Raw genomic sequence first — 5,926 nt, 5'->3', positions numbered from 1 at the left:
AACCAGCTTCTGCTTTTCCTGTAATACTGGGCTGGGGGTCCCGACAACAAGTTGGTTGAACCTGTGGCCATGAGTGGAGCTCTCAAATTCATGTCGCCCAAGTGAGACTCGCCCATCTATCCTATCTATCCTGACCGTTGCCTCCTAGGTCCTAATGCCTGTCAGAGAAACTTCCTCTCGCCTCTCTTCTCCAAGGCTAGTCCCGCTTCGAAAAACCACTCCCTTTCTCTGGTGCTTTTCTAGTTTCTCCTGTAAGAATGATTTCTAGTATAAACTTCAGGACTCTGTTACCTTCCTTAGGCATGCTGGCTCACCAATCAGAAAGACATAATTTTTGCCCAAAGCCCCATCATAGGGGGGACTATCTGGAATTTTAGGATCCCTCCTCAGACAAGCAGGCCTAACAAAAGCTATTCCTGAAGCTAGGATATGGGGAGCCTCAGAAATTGTATCCTTCCTATTCATATAAATGAGGACAAAAGGCAACACTCTTCCAACTCTGGAGATCCCTTCCCTCCCTCAGGGTTTGGCCCTCCACTTCATTTTGGGGGCATAACATCTTTATAGGACACAGGTAAGGTCCCAGTACTAACAGGAGAATGCTTAGGACTCTAACAGGTTTTCGAGAATGCATCAGTAAGGGCCCCTAAATCCGATTTTTCTTGGTCCTCTTTGTGGTCTAGGAGGACAGGCAAGGGTTCAGGTTTTCGAGAATGCATCAGTAAGGGTCACTAAATCTGACCTTCCTCGGTCCTCCTTGTGGTCTAGGAGGAAAACTAGTGTTTCTGCTGCTGCGTCGGTGAGTGAAACTATTCCAATCAGCAGGGTCCAGGGACTGTTGCCCAGTTAGCAGAACTAGTGGCACTTACCTGAGCATTAGAATAGGGAAAGGGAAAAAGAATAAATGTATATACAGATAGCAAGTATGCTTATCTAATCCTACATGCCCATGTTGCAATATGGAAAGAAACGGAGTTCCTAACCTCTGGTGGAACCCCCACTAAATATCACAAGGAAATTGTGGAGTTATTGCGTGCTGTGCAAAAGCTCAAGGAGGTGGCAGTCTTACACTGCCAAAGCCATCAGAAAGGTGAAGGAGAAAAGGCAGAAGGAAACCACTGGGCAGATGCTGAGGCCAAAATTGCTGCCAGGTGGAACTTCCCATTAGAAATACCTATGGAAGGACACTTGATATGGAACAACCCCCTCCGAGAGATTAAGTCCCACTATTCCCAGACTGAAACAGAATGGGGACTTTCACGGAGGCGTAGTTTTCTCACCTCGGGGTGGTTAATGACAGAAGAAGGAAAAGTACTTATACCTGAAGCCAGCCAGTAGAAAATACTTAAAACCCTCCACCAAACTTTTCATATGGGTATTGAAAACACTCATTAAATGGCCAAATCCCTATTTACAGGGCCAAATCTTCTCCAGACCACCTGACAGGTAGCCAAAGCCTGTAAGGTGTGCTAAAGGAATAATCCCTTGGTCCATCATAAGGCCCCTTTGGGGGAACAAAGAATAGGTCACTATCCTGGAGAGGACTGGCAGTTAGACTTCACCCATATGCCTAAGTCAAAGGGATTTCAATACTTGTTGGTCTGTGTTGATATCTTTACAAATTGGATAGAAGCTTTCCCTCTGCAAGACAGAGAAGGCTCAGGAAGTGATTAAAGTCTTAATTCATGAAATAATTCCTAGATTTGGGCTTCCCCAAAGCTTAAAGAGTGACAATGGTCCAGCTTTTAAAGCCAGGGAATTTCCAGGGTGCTAGGGATACAATGTCACCTTCACTGTGCCTGGAGGCCACAATCCTCAGGGAAAGTTGAGAAGGCAAATGAAACACTCAAGAAGCACTTGAGGAAACTAACACAAGAAACTCATCTCCCATGGCCTACTCTTTTGCCCATGGCCTTGCTGAAAATCCGAAATTCTCCTCACAAAATGGGGCTCAGTCCATATGAAATGCTGTATGGACGACCTTTTCTCACAAATGACCTCCTACTTGATCAGGAAATGGCCAACTTGGTCAAAGATATAACTTCTTTGGCAACATATTAACAAAACCTTAAAAACCTACCTGAAGGATGTCACAGAGAAAAGGGAACAGAGTGGTTTCAACCAGGAGATCTAGTGTTGGTCAAATATCTCCCCTTTACCTCCCCATCTATGGACTCTTTGTGGGAAGGACCATACTTGGTAATCCTCTGTACCCCCACTACAGTTAAGGTGGCAGGAGTGAAATCTTGGATTCACCACACCTGAGTTAAATTCTGGATATCCTCTGAGGAACCTGCAGGACCATCAGCTCAGGGTCCCAAGATAGGCCAGACCAGCCTCAATACACCTGCGAACCATTGGAGGACTTGCACCTTCTATTTTGGAAGGAAACATCCCAGACTAAAAAGGCTCCTACCACTGATCCTGAAGAAAAACCCCTTCCTCCTTAAAAAAGATAAATGAAAAGCTACATAATTTTTTACCACTTCTCCTTGCCCCTTTAATGGAATCCTTTTACTATTTCATCATATTATTAAGCAGCATACTAACCATACTCTTTGTGATAGGACTGTATACTGTAGCTCCTGCTGGGACAAAAATAAAATAGAACACAGGGAACCGCTCAGTTTGCTCTCAACACCCCTTTCCAGCCACTCACTGGAGCTACCCTGGCAAGTACTCTAGAAGTATGAAAAAATGAAAACAACAAACTCACACACCTTTTTAACATACACAACCAGTTCTGTCTACCCAGCCAAGGTATATTCTTCTTATGTGGAATGTTGACCTATATCTGCCTCCCCACTAACTGGACAGGCATCTGCATCTTAGTCTTTCTAAGTCCCAATATTAACATTGCCCCAGGAAATCAGACACTATCAGTACCCCTCAAAACTCAAGTCCATCAGTGCAAAGCCATACAACTAATACAACTTAACCCTGCTTATAGGGTTAGGAATGGCTACTGCTACAGGAATCAGAATAGCCAGTTTATCTACTTCATTATCCTACTACCACACACTCTCAAAGAATTTCTTAGACAGTTTACAAGAAATAACAAAATCTATCCTTACTCTACAATCCCAAATAGACTCTTTGGCAACAGTGACTCTCCAAAACTGCTGAGGCCTAGACCTCCTCACTGCTGAGAAAGGAGGACTCTGCACCTTCTTAGGGGAAGAGTGTTGTTTTTACACTAACCAGTCAGGGGTAGTATGAGATGCTGCTTGGCATTTACAGGAAAAGTCTTCTGAAATCAGACAATGCCTTTCAAACTCTTATACAAACCTCTAGAGTTGGGCAGCATGGCTTCTCCCCTTTCTAGGTCTGGTGGCAGCCATCTTGCTATTACTTGCTTTCAGGCCCTGTATTTTTAACCTCCTTGTCAAATTTGTTTCCTCTAGGATCGAAGCCATCAAGCTACAGATCGTCTTACAAATGGAACCCCAAATGAGCTCAACTAACAACTTCTAGTGAGGACCGCTGGACCAACCTGCTGGCCCTTTCACTGGCCTAAAGAGTTCCCCTCTGGAGGACACTACAACTGCAGGTCCCTTTCTTCTCCCCATCCAGCAGGAAGTAGCTAGAGTGGTCATCACCCAATTCCCAGCAGCAGCTGGGTTGTCCTGTTTAGAGGGGGGATTGAGAGGTGAAGCCAGCTGGGCTTTTGGGTTGGGTGGGGACTTGGAGAAATTTTCCGTCTAGCTAAAGGATTATAAACACACCAAACAGCAGTCTGTGTCTAGCTAAAGGTCTGTAAATGTACCAATCAGCACTCTGTAAAAACGCACCAATCAGTGCTCTTTGTCTAGCTAAAGGTTTGTAAATGCACCAATCAGCACTCTGTAAAAATGCAGCAATCAGCACTCTGTAAAAATGCACCAATCAGCTCTCTGTAAAACGGACCAATCAGCACTCTGTAAAATGGACCAATCAGTGCTCTGTAAAATGGACCAATCAGCAGGACGTGGGTGGGGCCAAACAAGGAAATAAAAGCTGGCCACCTGAGCCAGCAGTGACAACCCACTCGGGTCCCTTTCCACCCTGTGGAAGCTTTGTTCTTTTGCTCTTCACAGTAAATCTTGCTGCTTCTCCCTTTTTGGGTATGCACTACCTTTATGAGCTGTAACACTCACTGTGAAGGTCTGCGACTTCACTCCTGAAGTCAGCAAGACCATGAACCCACTGGGAGGAACAAACAACTCCAGACATGCCACCTTTAAGAGCTGTAACACTCGGGGGGAGGTTCCAAGATGGCTGAGTAGGAACAGCTCCAGTCTGCAGCTCCCAGTGTGAGCAACACAGAAGATGGGTGATTTCTGCATTTCCAACTGAGGTACCGGCTTCATCTCACTGGGGCTTGTCAGACAGTGGGTGCAGCCCATGGAGCAGGGCGGGACATTGCCTCGCCCAGGAAGTGGAAGGGGTCTGGGAATTCCCTTTTCTAGCAAAGGGAAGCCATGACAGATGGTACCTGGAAAATTGGGACACTCCCACCCTAATACTGAGGTTTTCCAATGGCCTTAGCAAATGGCACACCAGGAGATTATATCCCGTGTCTGGCTTGGAGGACCCCAGGCCCATGGATCCTCACTAACTGCTAGCACAGCAGTCTGAGATTGAACTGCAAGGCAGCAGCGAGGCTGGGGGAGGGATGTCCGCCATTGCTGAGGCTTGAGTAGGTAAACAAAGCAGCTGGGAAGCTCGAACTTGTGGAGCCCACTGCAGCTCAAGGAGGCCTGCCTGCCTCTGTAGACTCCACCTCTGGGGGCAGGGCACAGCTGAACAAAAGGCAGCAGAAACTTCTGCAGACTTAAACATCCATGTCTGACAGCTTTGAAGAGAGTAGTGCTTCTCCCAGCATGGGGTTTGAGATTGAGAATGGACAGACTGCCTCCTCAAGTGGGTCCTTGACCCCCAAGTAGCCTAACTGGGAGACACCTCCCAGTAGGGGCCGATTGACACCTCATACAGCCGGGTGCCCCTCTGAGACGAAGCTTTGAGAAGAAGGATCAGACAGCAACATTTGCCATTCTGCAATATTTGCCATTCTGCAATATTTGCTATTCTGCACCCTGCACTGGTGATACCCAGGCAAACAGGGTCTGGAGTGGACCTTCAGCAAACTGCAACAGACCTGCAGCTGAGGGTCCTGACTGTTAGAAGGAAAACTAACAAACAGAAAGGACATCCACACCAAAACCCCATCTGTACATCACCATCATCAAAGATGAAACGTAGATAAAAACCACAAAGATGGGGAGAAACCAGAGCAGAAAAGCTGAAAATTCTAAAAATGAGAGTGCCTCTTCTCCTCCAAAGGAACGCAGCTCCTCTCCAGCAATGGAACAAAGCTGGATGGAGAATGACTTTGATGAGTTGAGAGAAGAAGGCTTCAGACAATCGGTAATAGCAAATTTCTCTGAGCTAAAGGAGGATGCTGGAACCCATCACAAAGAAGCTAAAAACCTTGAAAAAAGATGAGATGAATGGCTAACTGGAATAAACAGTGTAGAGAAGTCCTTAAATGACCTGATGGAGCTGAAAACCATGGCATGAGAACTACGTGATGAATGCACAAGCTTCAGTAGCTGATTTGATCAAGTGGAAGAAAGGGTATCAGTGATTGAAGATCAAATGAATGAAATGAAGTGACAAGAGAAGTTTAGAGAAAAAAGAGTAAAAAGAAATGAACAAAGCATCCAAAAAATATGGGACTATGTGAAAAGACCAAATCTACATCTGATTGGTGTACATTAAAGTGATGGGGAGAATTGAACCAAGTTGGAAAACACTCTTCAGGATATTACCCAGGAGAACTTCCCCAACTAGTAAGGCAGGCCAACATTCACATTCAGGAAATACAGAGAATGCGACAAAGATACTCCTCGAGAAGAGCAATTCCAAGACACATAATTGTCAGATT

The sequence above is a fragment of the Nomascus leucogenys genome, chromosome 22a, assembly GCF_006542625.1.
Source record: "Nomascus leucogenys isolate Asia chromosome 22a, Asia_NLE_v1, whole genome shotgun sequence".
Classification (NCBI taxonomy): domain Eukaryota; kingdom Metazoa; phylum Chordata; class Mammalia; order Primates; family Hylobatidae; genus Nomascus; species Nomascus leucogenys.
This window is presented reverse-complemented; position numbering follows the sequence as displayed.